Source organism: Anas platyrhynchos, chromosome 10 (assembly GCF_047663525.1).
Source record: "Anas platyrhynchos isolate ZD024472 breed Pekin duck chromosome 10, IASCAAS_PekinDuck_T2T, whole genome shotgun sequence".
Taxonomy (NCBI): Eukaryota; Metazoa; Chordata; class Aves; order Anseriformes; family Anatidae; genus Anas; species Anas platyrhynchos.
In genome coordinates this window covers 1,293,828-1,309,085 of record NC_092596.1, presented here as the reverse complement: position 1 = coordinate 1,309,085, position 15,258 = coordinate 1,293,828, and the positions used below count along the sequence as shown (strand labels likewise).

General features: G+C 36.0%; 1 protein-coding gene across 2 annotated transcripts in view; it reads right to left on the bottom strand.

The window, feature by feature from the left end:
- TENM1 (teneurin transmembrane protein 1) overlaps positions 1-15,258 on the bottom strand; it is a 912,278-nt gene that overhangs the window by 826,382 nt on the left and 70,638 nt on the right. The window contains exon 2 of one of the 2 annotated variants that reach the window (XM_072043002.1): positions 13,016-13,087. The exons of the other annotated variant lie outside the window; for it this stretch is intronic. The gene's annotated coding sequence lies outside the window, so the exon portion shown is untranslated. The remainder of the gene's footprint in view (positions 1-13,015; positions 13,088-15,258) is intronic. 2 annotated transcript variants of the gene reach the window in all.

The following is a 15,258-nucleotide window of genomic DNA, read 5'->3' as shown; positions in this document are numbered from 1 at the left end:
CAAGTGCCACACAACTATAATCTAAGGTCAAACTGCTGCCTTTATTTGCACATAGTTCCATCGAAGCCAGCAAGTACTGTGAAGGAAACCTGTCTGCGCATTTTTGCAAAACAAAACCAGACTCTGTTATACAAGAAGCATGGGAGGAGGACAGTGAATGTTTAACTGCACGTTTTGTGAAGAAATCCATCTACAGATGACACGGGTGACATACAGCAAGTCAACAGCATGGGGGAATCCCAAGAAACTTTCTGGAACAATCATGTTGGCACTAAAAAATATCACTTTGCAGAACAACTGGTGGGTAGTGCAGAGACCCTTCAATGAGCAACATAGTTTGGAATAAAGAACCAATTATCATTGTACCATAATTTTTTCTGGTTTTTGGAAACAAAATTATCAGACTTCTTAAAGAGATATTTTAGAATGAGTTGTTGGAAGGACAGTAAGTGACATCTGTGTAGATGTGATATACGCTTTAAGTATCATAAGAGGTAGATTGAATACTATAAAGCAGCTACATGGGGCAGAGATAGACTAAACCGCTTCTCCCCTGCATTATATGTCCATATTTACTCTGGAATTTTTTCTCAGGTTCACTTTTATTCAAGCTCTAAACTTGGTAATTTAGGGACTTGCCTCCTCATTGGCCAGTGAGGCACTGGTCAGCTAGAACAGTGCAAAGAGACATGAATTGCTTTGGAGATTATCCAGCTTTGAAGACTGCAGGTAAGGTGCTTCTTGCCTGAAGAAGCTACTGTGAGATGCCAGCCCTACAGCAACTATTAGAGCTCCCTTGGGGTAGCATGCATAAATGCCAGTGTACCTGCACACAGCATCTTCCTCACACTGGACAGTTAGCAAGGGCTGAATGAGGAGGAAACAGAAAAAGAAAAAAGATGGCAGTCCAGTACAACTACAGACACCAGAACTAACTGCTCTCCTACTTAGGGAAGCCTGCACCTTCTTAAAACCCCATCACATTCAAGATAGCAGGGGTCAGGCAGGCTTTGCACATTTGCTCCTCTCTGAGTTCTGGTAGCATTAGCAACGCAGCTCCACCAGAGAATTCGGATAGGAGGTCCCAGCAGTGCTTCTCTGACACTAGTTTCAAAACAAGCATGCTTTGCATTTCAACCACTTGGTTAGGGTGTCCTGCAAACTTGCCTTCAGCCAAGTCCTGGGGACCACAGGGCAGTTCCTAAGTATAGAACAAACAGATTTTTAAGTGATTTTAAATGTTAATATTTAATATGGGATATAAATATAGTAACTACACAACACATGATTTCAATTTCTTACCATTATTAGTGTACATTAAATAACATGTTTAAAATTGAAGTAATAATAGTATTTATAGACAATTTTCTGAACCAATAGAGTTTCAGTTGCAGCAAACAGAGAACTGCAATGTTTTCAGGCACGTTGGTAGGCTGTGAAATTTAGCTAAAGGAACAGCTAAATGCCATATGATACTACTTTTCAATGTCATCCATACGTTTCTCAGTCTGCATAAACATGTTTAATTTTAATATTCTCACAACTTTTCAACCAGCTGCTAAGTACTAATGCTTCCCATTGGTTTCTCAAGTCAGCAGCTCACAAGAGAACAGCTGTATTTACCATCTTTTGTTCTTTTTAATCTGTGCTGATGACAGGGTAAGCGGCTAACATCTCTCTCCTGTTCTTTTTCCACGTTTGCTACCAATCTCCCAGATTTAAAAACATACCTAGATAATTACTCACGTATGCTAATAGTGTCAGAACACAACTACCATTTTAAACCTTGTTCTCCTACCTCCTCCTGCCAAAAAAAAAAAAAAGACCTCATATGGCATGCTTTTGCCTGTAATGTAAAAATTGTTTTCTCGGGGAAGATATTGTGAAGTCAGTCCCAACGCCTCTATGTACAAAAACATCCTCAGGGCACAAGTGACTGACAACCAGGATCAGGTGGCATGAAAGGGCAACGTGTCTTTTGTAGTGGCAACATTTTCTATGTGGGCATCCAGGCTTAGATCTCCTGAGGAACTCAAGTGCCATGCTGTAGCAATTCTCAGACATAGCAGATGCACAAATTTCTCATAACAGAATATATGTCAAAGACAAAGCATTCAAATAATCAGGCAGTTTCAGTTCACTGCAGATTTTACCAAGCAAAGGACCAAAAGTCAGCTATGCTGTCATCAGTACAACTCCCTCTAGGACATGCAAAGTAAAAAGGACGCCAACATGCGAGCTGTACCATGGAGCAGCCATGCTCTGTGTGTACTCACAGAGATAGGTAGCACAAGAACTCAAGAGTACTCTTATTTATTTAGCAAACGAAATGCTTTTGCTGTTGCTGATGAGGCACATGTGCCCACAGATTTCCAGACAGAGCTGAGGTGAAGACACTGATGGGTAAGAGCTTAGGAACTGCTGCAGGAAAACATACTCCCCTCGTTTCCCTGTGGTTCTGTAGAAAGCCTGGCCGTGGTCCTAATCCTTGGGCTCTGCAAGGACAGTGTCACGTTCAAGGGCTGTGGACAAAGTATTGGCTCAGCCTTTGTTCTTATCAACTATTGCAGCCAAACAACTGGCAATAAAACCTGCATTATGTCCTATGTGCAAAACCAAAAGAAATACCTTCTCTCTAAACACATCTTACATACAAGAAAACTGGAATTGAGTGCTACTTTTAAAGTAAAACAGGCAAGCATATTTGTACAAATGCTTTTGCAAGGTGTTGTGAAATAAACACGTGTCAATGTAACACCTTTTTTTTTTTTAGCATCTCAGCTAATTTTAGTCGTGCAGAGCTCCTCAGCCTATTTCTAATTTTAATGAGTTCTCAAAGTTCAAGACAGCTCAGAAGATTCTGATTTCAAAAGCAAAATGTGTGTTAATAGGAAAAAGACCAGATGAAGCTATAACTACTGTATATGCTGACTGTAGCAACACTGAAGTCTGCATTTTATTGCTTTGACTCTGATCAAGTGCATGTAATCAATGAGAATTATTACAAAAGAGTTAGGAAATAACTCTGGGGATACATCAAAAATGCAAAAATTTGAAAGTTAGATGAAGTTGAGATGGCTCTATTGATTTTGAAAAGGTTTGTAAATTACACAAAAAGCATCACCCTATTTTAAAGCGGATCTGAAATCTTTTTAAGCAAGCTCTATTATTATACACAGTTCCCATTTCAGCATTCCCTTCTGTGAGCACTCATTCTTAGCCCTTAGCCTGCTATGTGCACACTTGTTTTTGAAAGTGGGTACAAGGTCTTGTGTTAACTAATGCCAGAAAGCTATGATCATTCTCTTTTGGAAGCCTTCTAGACAAGTACTTTAAGGAATATAAGCACAGCCTCAGTAACAAGTTATGACCCAATATTATTATTTTATTTCTGAGGAAATTTCAATGCATACTGAGGCTGGAAAGAAGGTATTCTACTAAATCTACATAATCACTACCACAGTAATCGCCACCAAATTTGTGACCTAGCCAGTATATAACTGTATTTTGATTTTCAAAGGTTCATGCCAATATTTTATTGTAGTTTCCAGCTATGTGAATTTCCCTATATCAGGCTCAAATTTTATGCAACTTAATAAAAAAAATAACTAACTAAAATCACAGTATCCATGAGATCCATACACAACTAAGCTTTACCAAGTCTTGCAATAAATCAAGTCTACATTTTGAATTTTCTGTGAGATCCAAAGAACCAAATAACATAGGTGTCTAGCTTTCAAAGTAAACATTTGACAAAGTCTAGTCTAGAGGTCCTATGCTTGATTAAAGATCATAGAATGTCCTGAGTTGGAAGGAACCCACAAGGATCATCAAGTCCAACTCCTGGCTCCACACAGAACCATGCAAAAATCAAATCATATGTCAAAAAAAAAAAAGATGTATGAGTCACAGGAGTTTTGAAGTGATAGAGTCAAGAATAGAATAAAGTAGGGAATTTCCAATTGAAACTCAAGTATATACATGAGTAGGAGTAATCTAACCAACATCCTTCTTTCTTTTGGGGTATTATTGTAAAATACTCTGTAGGAATTGACCCAGGCTGAAGAATGTAAGGTTCTGCATTCTGATACTCCCACCCTTAGCCCTCAACATTTCACAGGAACTGTAAAGCACTCTAAGTCTTATTTACCTAAACAACAAAGAGTTGAAGCAATTTGAAAGTCCTAGACAAATTAAACAAGTATACAAAAATGCAATAATCTCCACAAGAGAAAAGACAATCTGACATTGTAAGACCAAGTTTAACTGAGTCTGTTCCCAATGATCCACCATTCAGAAATCAAGCAGACTTTGTGTTTAATGATGTTGACAACAGACAATTTTAAGAAACAGTTCTTCAATCTTCTGTCTGATCAACATATTTAAGTAGTGATAATATCAAAGAAAACATCACGACTCTAGTATGTTCCTATAAAACACTGCTATTTTCCCATGGGATTAGATCCTACTGAAGTACATGGGACAAGTCAAAAAGTTTGCAGTAGGACCAGCAGTATGTATTTGAAGATCAAAAATCAGACTCCAAACTCTGTAGGTAAGGCATTTTTTTTCCATTTGACAATAAATATTTATGGTGATCTAAACACAACAACATCTTACAATTAATAATCATGGAATGAAATAGAATGAATAACATTGAGACTGACTATCATTTGCAAAGAGTGAAATATTTTAGTTAATATATGTCTTTGTTTGACAATTTTAGTAGTACTAAGCCTCCTGGCTTCTGCAAATAGACTTTTTTTCAGAGCAAGAGAGTTCTTCTAAGCTGCCTCCCTGCCCCTTATCTAATACTAGAAGACAAACAGAGAAACAACATTGTAAAGAATAGTCATTTTCCACTTCACCTTCAAGAACTGTCTCCAAGAATTTTCCTAACTTATAGGAGTTACCGGATCATCAATTTCAGCCAAATTTCAGTACCTTTAAATTGCATGACTGAAAACTGAGAATGTTACAATGAAGTCCAGAAGATCAGTAGCCCAATACTTCACTATTGGATGATTATGGTGGCTCAGAGAACAAATTTGATCTGTGTGAAACACTTAAAATACATTGAGGCTATATAGGTAGGATGAACATAGTTTTTCAAAAAGGTAAATATAGTGCTAATATATTATTTCAAATTTGAATGCCCTAATACTTAATTACTTCATTTTCTGTAAACAGAGCACAATTATTATTAAAGGGATTCAATTATGATTATTAAAAATATTACAGGTAATTACAGAAGACCTTAATTGTAAAGATGAACTCAACTTCGCAAGAATAATATTTTCCCTATGTATTGAAACTATGCCTTTTTTTCTATTAACAAGGTGCATAATAATTATTCTGGCCATTTGAAAACTTAAAACTCTGTAATTGAACAATTATTAGTGTCACACTGCCTAAGGGCACTATTTGTCAAGAGATTTACATGATGGGCAATTATATCCACTCAGCCTTGAAGGATAGATAATATTATCTTCTGATGGAAACAAATTACCCTTTATATTTCATTAAAAAAAAAAAAAAAAAAAAATAATAGAAGTTTAGCATCTCAATTTTATTAGTTAGATGTTCCATACTAGAGTCTTTCAGAAAACTTGCTTTTCTGCTAGAGTACAATAAAATTGTCAGCATCAATTCATTATGTTAGTTACCCCATGACACAGAGGAGATAGGAGGGGAAAAAAAAAATTTAAAAAAAAAATCATGTCTTTGGCCTATTACATTTCTTTTGTTAAACTTTCATGATGTAAGTAATTTTGTAACTGTTACTTCTGAAAGACAAAAGAAGCTTAATAAATACACAAAAGATCTTCCAACTTCTGCACATATTTAATTACAAACTTACCCTTTATTATTTAAGTGATTACTTAAATGTCTTTAACAGATTGGCATATTAAATAATGCGGACTTTCAAGCCTTTCACCTTTCTTTCTTAACTGCTTTTCAACTCCTCAAGAAGTATAGACATAACCCTCACCCCTCTTTCTCCAAATGTAGCTTTATCTGCACCAAATTTATTAGGGGGGAAAACAAACAAAGGATAGGAGAAAAAAAAAAAAAAAAGGGGGGGGGGGGGAGAAAGAAAAAAAAAAAAACACCTTTGTAATCATCTCAAATAAGAAATGTTATGAGTGGACTCATTTTGTAAGGTCCAAATCCTAAAGCTGGGTAAAAAGAACTTTACAAATATAAATGCAAGATTTCTAAATGAACAGGATTTTTCTTTTATTTTGTGTTGGTTTTCCAGCTGAGACTGATTAAGTTCAAGAAACCTGATTAGACTGAGCAGGTTGTGATTTGAAGGAGAAACACTTAAGTACAGGAGCTTCAAACCCTAGCAGGACACCAATCCAGAGCCTAAAGGATACCACACAGCAACAAAGGCATGTAGGTATGCTTTTCCCTCTGTCTAAAGTGAAGCGTGATTAGTTCTGGAACCATTCATTAAGCCTTCACACTGTGTGCTTTAACTACTGCCTGTCTCTGGGGAGATGAACAGCAAACTGGCAATCTTGCGATAGATTTTTAGATCAGAAAGGTCCATATGTCTCCTTAAAACATTTCTAACAAAAATAATCAACTTAGAACTTGTGTGCCACAGTCTGCCACAAAGAGAGCAGAGTGATCTGCAGCATTACAAACATCCTGTGCTTTACTCCAGAAAAAATAAAATCATGCTGTAACCAGCAGAGCCATCCTTTTGTGGTGGATAGGGCAGTGTCTAGCAGAGTACTGCCTAGTACTAGCACGTAGCTTATTTATGACAAATAATCACAAGCTAGATATAATTAGGAAATTAATTATTTATTATATCAAGATTACTATGACTGTTCAATGCTTCACAAGAAGATAAGACAATCGCTAGGCACCTTTTAAGAAGGACTGAAGAGCCACTTTAGGCATAAAAAGAATTCTTTCCCAGGAAGTCTCTGGGATCTGTCACTCCCATTATCTTTGGCAACCCAAAAGAAATGAAAACCAAGGCTGTATGTTCTGTTTTTGGAAGACTTAATCCATATGCTTCACTGACACATTGCTATTATCAAAGCCTGAAATGCTCTTCATGTGTTATTATTTGCGTTAAACAAAACACGGTGGTAAACACTTCATTCTTTTCACAAATTCTGTTTCTGTCAGCTCAACCATTATTGTTTTCTTCTTGTCAAGTTTCAGCAAATAGCCTGCTAAAAAGCTATCTGCAACTTAATTAAAATACACATTAATAATGTCATGTTTATATGGGAAGTCTTTGGCAAAATAAGTAGCCTCTAGCTTTTGAAGGAATTGCAATTAAGTCTGTCAATATGTACTAGTTGCTGAAATACACGAAGAAAACAAGACTAAGTGAAGCAATTTGACCTGCTTCAACCACATCTTCATAAAATGGCATTTTACAGAATATCTGATCTAGAAAACTACTGATTAATTACCAGTAACTGTCAATTGTGAGACATAATGCTAAACTAAAGGTGATAAATTATTTAAAGCAGATATTCTTTAAACAAGATAGGTAAAATCCTGTCTTGATTTAGATACATAGGAACTTTAGCACTAGTTCCAATATAAACATATTTTCTTTGGATTACAAAAGATGTAACCCTAATATAACTACAGCACTAGCAGTGGCTGTTCAATGCCCAGCTGAAAGCACCCCAGAATTCCAAGTGTTTTTTGTTTGTTTGTTTTTTTGTGTGTGTATTTTTAATAACTGAAAAGTCTGAATAATGTAAGGGGACTGTCAAAATTTATGTTGAAGAAACTTTCCTTTCCAATAGGATTACTCTCAAGACCGTTCCATATACTACCTTTCAAATATTTCTAAACTACATATAGGGTTAAATAAACAGGTACAAAATTACGGAGAAAGAGACCCACCCCACACTAATTTGCAACCTGTTTTAAACTTCTTGTGGTTATCAGTAAAATGCAACATCACTGAAAATCCTTTCTCCTCACCAGTACACATGACACCATGCTGTACCTAATGTACTTGTACTTGCCTTCACCTGGAAGAGGAACCCTGGGGAATGAGATGGAGAAAAGGCTCAAGAGGGCTTCTCCCCCTGGGGATATGCTCCTGGGGGAGGGGGAGCCCCAGCAGCTGAGAGGCTGTGCCAGAGCACTGGGTGCACACTCAGCTGGTGGGGAGCACATTTAGGAGGTGGATTAAGGAGGTTCTTCAAATGGGTTTGATTAGCCAAGTGTTAGAGAACAGAAAATCAGTGAGAATTTCCTTCTAACTAAAAAAAATAACTCTGAAATATTACCCAATAGGAAATTTCTTATATATATATAAATAATGTTATATATACATAAACATATACAAACACTGACCTGTCAGTATAAACATTAGCAAGCCAATTAATGCCACTGTTTGGGAACTGTGCATCTCACACCAGCTCCACCATTTTCAGTTTGGGCTTTTTCCCCTTTCCTCCAGCAAGACCGATGAGAAGATATATCGAGGTTTGATTCAGTCAGTGTTATAGTGAATGAGGTCAGGAATGAAAAACCCTCAGCATATCTTTCTCAGCCCCTTACAAAGTGAGGTCACGTAAGAGGGGCAGGTGCACAGAGGTGTACTCAATGGGGAATGACCAGAGAGGCTGGGAGAGAGGCAGCAATGAGGTTATGAGTTAATGAACTGTTCTTTTCAAGGTCCCAGCAGATAGCATTGCCTGTAGCACAGATAAGGTTTACCAACCACAGCTGAAGCAGAGGGAAAGCAGGAAATTGCAGAAGTGCCCTGTAAGCTCATGAAATGGAAGCACAATGGCAAGGTAACACAAGCACAGTCAGACATGCGGCACTCCTGCTGACCACGTGTGCTTGATAGGTCTACATGTATGAAAAAAGTTTTTCTTCATCCACTGGCTTGTGAATGTCAACATCTAGTTTTATGGTTTTGAACTACATACAATCATAAAAGTTATTAAAAGTGAAATTATTATGCAATTTAGAGTGAATAAAATATTAAACCACTGGCAGAAAGGCATTTAAGTAGAACATTTTTGAAGCAGATTCAGTGTTTCTTTTTTCCTTTTTTTTTTTTTTTATTTTAAAGTGTTTGAAAGCTGGCATTTCCTTCTGAGCATTTGTTATTTTGAATTCCCATACTGGTCTGAAAGAAAATAAACACCAAAGCTTCCACTGTTTCCTGGGATGGAAATCCCAAAAGCTAATCTGCTCCTTTGTTAATAAATACATATCATAATCACTGTACTGGCAAGAATTACAGATTGCCTACTAAATTCTGGATGATATATTGTCTGTATCTTACTGTTTCTCCACATATGTATGTACCAAATACAGGACAGAGAACAGAACTCTCATTCATTGTGACCAATTATATCTTTATTCACAATCACCCCTTTTTTGGGACATAAGAAAAAACATCTATACTTAAGGCAATTCTGATTTCTTGAGCAAAATAATAACTGTACAATCTTTTTGTTTGTTTTTGTCTCCAAACCAAAAGCTTCTTGATATGGAACATGTTTGGAATTAATATGAGTGGAAGCTGCATCCAGCATCACAAAATAGCCACATTAGCAGGATGTTTCCAGTAAAGATAATAAAAACTGTTAGCATTTAAACAGTGTTAACAATAAGATACAGACTTTTATAAGCAGGGAAATGACTTGTGATTCCATTAGTACTGATTTCAAATGTTTTCAGACTCAATTCTTACACTATAATTTCTATCAGTGCTGCGATGCACACCTGTGACAAGTGCAGGTCTCAGTTTTCCTGATATAGATGTAGCCAGACATGAAATGATAACGACTCTCCAGGTGCCTTCTGTAATAACACCCATGCAGAAGTTTTCAGAAACTGTGAATACACTGAAATGTGAGAGAACTTGGGAAAGTCATAATCTCATCACAGTTTGGTATGACAGTAGCAGAAAAAAATGATTTTGTATTTCCTGATTTATGAACGTTCAGGAACGATGAAAACACCCGCAAAATTCTGCCTTACAAAACAAACCCAGGGAAGCTCAAGACACATATTTTGCCTTAATGTTTTCTTCAAGAACCCTTGCAGCACATTAGATGAAATTCTAAGACACAGTGAATACAATGACATAACTCTTACTGATTTCAACAGAGAAACAATTTCATCTCAGGCTCACTCACAATGGCCAATACTCGTGTATTCCACAAGCTACTAATAGTGCGTGTGACTGCTCAGAAACAAGAGGGATGCAAAAGAAACCTTGCAGGGATCAAAAATGTGGAATAAGATGTCATGTACTTCAAATAATACAAAGTAGTTGGATTAAGTATTAAATATAACTTATTAAGTATTCAAGAACCATTTGATGATAAAACGCAATATTCTATATTTGCAAATACAAGATAGGATTCTGGGGTTAGAAATAAGCAAGTACCTGAAATACCTCTAAAAAGACGGAATCAGTGCTATATTAGTTCACACTATAATATTATTCAATGTTTTTGATAATATGAGACAGCAAACCATTTTATAATGAAAGATGAGGTGACCTCTGAGAAAAAAAAATAACCTATTTAATGTCCTTTAATTATACTTCATCTTTATATTCAGTCATGGGGCAAGAATCACTTGGCAATGGAAATGTGTTTGCTAGGTGTGGGGAAAAAACATGGAATGTGGGTAGTACAAAAATTACAGTAGATTAATGTAAATAAAGACAGAAAATTAAACCTATATTAACTGTAGATGAGTAAGTTTATCAATGCTGAGATGTTACCAGAGAATAATTTAAAGCAGCAAATAGACAAATAATTAATTTGACATTTTCCAACTTACATTAGCCAACTACAGGCCCATACTATTAAAATAACAGTAAATTAACAATCACAATTTCTATAAATTGGAGCATTGCAAAATGTAAGAGTGGAATCCATAAAACATCTTGCTAGAGCCTATTTTTCACTTAATGTTAGATTGACATTCCAGTGTGAATAACTAATGGATAGATATGATCAAATACAAAGATTCCCTCTCTATTCTCTGTTATGAATTCTACTTAACTGTAAGAGTCATTAAAAAGAAGAGAGTCATTAAAAACAACCCCCAAATTATTGAAATTGCCAAGGTAAACAAAGTCATCATAAATCAGAACAAAATGAAATATTGAAGCACATGCTGAATTATCCAAGAACCCAACAAGCTGCCTCTGATTACTGTAGTACCCACTTAGGAACAGTCTAGGTGAAGCCATAAATGCTGAGAATGAAAAGCTTCTTTGCTTGCCAAAGCGGGTATTGACCAAAATTGTGCAATGCCCCAAACACTAGTTCAGCAGTAACTTAAAAAGAATCCTTAATCAGGTATCTCTCTAAATTCCCCCCCCCCCCCCCCCCCCCCACTCCCCCCCCCCCCCCCCCCAGATTGCCTGGTTACAGATATCTGATTGCAAAAGATAACTTACAGCTTTAAAGTTTCATTTTCACTAGTAAGAAAAAGTAGAAAAGCTTTCAGAAGAAACCAAGTATTTCACTTTTATTAAAAGCTCCCTTCAAAGATATATTCACAGGAAGGCAAATTCCAAACTGTTTTCATGCCTTGAAAAACTTATATTAAACATTTTTCACTCTACCAGAAAAGTGACGCAGATAATATTTTATCTTAAAGAATATCTGACGGGCCAGATATTCACCTTTTCTGAAGTATGTATTATTCTCTATGGGAGCAAAATACACTTTTTTCCCACATTCTAAAAATGTTTACATCTCCTCCCTATAATGAATTAGTGCAACAAATACTTCTTACAGAATAAAATATATTCTTATTATTTCCTAAAAGGAAGATGGGAAAATTATAGGCATTAGAATATTTCAGACTGAGGAATGACTTGACTGAAGTGATGTTTGAGATTAGAAGACTGCCTCTGGTCTCTGAGCTGTAGGTCTACTTCTATTTTTGTGCTAATGTTCTGGGCTATCAAAAAGCCCATTCTAACACAAAGCTATGAAATTACACTAAGTAACTTTTCAGAAGTGCTACTCTTATAATCCCATGGAAAAAAAATGAATTAGAAACATTTTATAATGCTAAGTACATAGAGTCCAAATGCAGGCAGATAAATTACAGCCTATTCACATGCACAAATACATACTATTAAAAAAAAAAAAAAAAAAAAAAAGAGCCAAGTATCTATCTAAGTGTCGTTGCAACAATGAATGTAAGCAACATCAAGTAAAAATGAAAAAAACAAAAAACCAAAACTGTTTGCAGTAATGAGCATGCTTAAAAGAAAGGAAAAGCAGGACTAAAAAAGAAATAAAGAAATGCTCTTAAATGTCCTCCCACACACACACAGAATGGTCAGGCTTACTACGCCTCTCTGGTTTCTCAGGGTAGCTCAGTGTGCCGAGTGTTGCACAAAGCCCAGTGCGACAATATGTCTGTTCTCTGAATTACCCTCATCACTCAAAAGGCACAAGCTGTGTTTTATTTGGTATGACAATGTTTAAGTGAAAAGCCATAGAATGAGTGGTAAGTGGTTTTATTGGAAATTGCAACAAGTGCTTAAATATTTGGATCATGCCTCAACCTAAATCCACCAGTAATTGCTTACACCTTAAGGCTCTAAAAGAATTCAACAGTAAGTTTAAGTATCCTTGAATAAACTCCATTGCTTCTTCATCTCAAATATATCCACTGCTTTGGGTTCTTCACTACTTTATGCATTGTGTGATAATTTTATCTGGCCTATGCAAATTCAATGCAGTCGTATGCTTCTGGAAGCATTTCACATCCCTTTTGCCCAATACACAGCTAGGGCAGAATGGGATCAAACACACTAGGCTGACAAGCATGTAATTGTAGTTTGTTGAAGAATTTGGTATTTATAGAATAAAACCACCTGAAATTAAATTCTTTCTTACAAGTGGAAGAGATCAGGCAATGTTTACTCTGCATTAACTGAGAAGTATTTATAAGCCTTCAAAAGCATCCAGAACAGGGACAACCTTTCAGAAAACCTTGAGACTCAAAAAAGGGTACTCACATTGTGGTGACTGACAAGGGAAACTAGAATTACTCAGCCTATGGGGAGAGGCTTCTGGCTAGACGACATACACTGCAAAAGAAAACTCAACTCAGATTAAGTCAATACACTGGACTTCATTAACCAGCGAGATATTTTTCAAGCATCTTCATTAAAAGACACTTATTCAAAAAAGAACAGAGTTGTCAGTGGAATTTCGAACATTCTAGAACATGTCCTACGTAAATGATGCCTTTTATAATTCAGGAAAGGCAGGTCTAAATCTGGATTGTCTTTCTATTTAACTGTCTGATGTGACTGACTTTTAGATTAAATTTGCTGGGGTAGATTTCCCATTAATATTAAGTGATACCCAAAAATTTACCTCTGAACTACACACTTGGATTTCTTTGGGCTCTTGATGATTTATGTGCTCCAGTTATTTACTTAGCCTATTAATACAAAGACAACTAAACTGGTATCATGACCGGCCTACCAATTTCAACACTGGCTGAATTTTAATTACTTTAAGCATAATAGTCCTCCCATACAAATATATATATATATATATATATATATATATATATATTTCTCATAATTACCTCAAATAATTGCCTGCCTATTTTATCTGCAGATTATTGAAAGTTTTTTTCCAATCCCAAAATAGGTTGCTTTTCTTGTTACCAGAGGTAAATGAGTAGGTATGTGAGAAGCAGAAGTTATGAAGCCTTGTTTTAAAATCTCTGTAAAGTTCCTGATGCTTAATAAAAAGGAAAGCTAATTAGCTTTGGGGTTAATAAGTGAGCAAATTAATAGGATCCTTCTCTTTCCCCCAAAAAACTGTACTCAGAAGTTAATACTTTGATTCTTCTAAGCCTCTGTCAAATATTTTTAAATGGCCAAAGAGCCACAGAAATACGATGCAACTGAAAAGCTCCATTTATTGGCAAGCAATGAAAAACCCCCAAAACTTATTTTTCTTTTATAGCAGAAAAAAAAATAAAATAAATCTCATCAACTGCATACGTAATACTGAAGACAAAACATTTTATTAAATGTTCTCAAGCAAAATATGTATCTTGAGCTCTTGCCACATATTTCCTCTTAACAAATAAGCATACACATGGTCAGGGTGGTGGGTGGGACAGAATGATCCTGCTTCAGAAGGAAGTCATAATACTGCAATCAACATTCCCTTAGACTCGTCATCCCACAGAATTCACCAGAAATTCTTTCCATACAGTATGGAAAGAAAGGATGCCAACAAAATGTTCATGCATACATGTGGAGAAATAATGACAACTGAAGAGCTACTTACAGGTATGCTGGGAAGCCCCACATAGCCCCATTAGCAGTAAGTGATGCTGGTGGAAGGTCTATATTTTCTATATTCCACAGCTGTATGGCCAGCCAAATCTGAGGACCCTGCCAGTAATGCCTGCATGCTAGTTTCTATACTATCTGAGAAACTCTCAGCCTGTGTAGCATTTTACCATGTATTTAGATAATGCACACAAACTGAAATCCCAAATTTTACAGGAGTCAGTAAGTCAAGAGGTTGAATTTTACAAACAATATGGCATGCAAAGTATATGCAGAAATGCACACAAATACAGAAGTTGCATTTTCCTATGAATACTCATTGGTAAATTTTATTTTGCAGAAATTAAAAGTGAGGCTTCCCAAATCCATGAGATAGCTACCCTGGTCATTTTATTGACAAGAAATATGAATCAAAGAACAGCTCAGCTCAGCAGCTCAGCTTGACAGAAGCTTTGGGTCACAGCTGAGAAAAAAAATAATATAACTCATGCAGCATGTAATCAATAGCCTAAAAATGACACTCTAATGCCTTCAAAAAATAATAAATACAAGTATAGAATACTGCATACTTATTTCAGCAAGTCCCTTGGCTCAATACCAATATATTAGCTTTAAGGCAGTATTTTAGAAATTATTTATGCTTTCTTTCAAAAGAACAGGCTACACATTATTACAAGCATACAAAACACACTGTTTTATATTTCCTGTACTTGGTAACAATTCTAGGACACAGAACTTTTCCAAAAAAAAAAATATCCCCCCCCAAAAAAAAACAAAACAAAACAAAACAAAAACTGCAAGCTAAATAGCTCTGTTTGAATTACGATTGTGTTTAGGTTTCAGTTAAGCAAATGAATTTCATAAAAACATTAAACCAATTGATTTCCCCCATTAGGGATCAGTCAAAGAATGTATTTTTATGGTGGACCTTAGGCACTGAA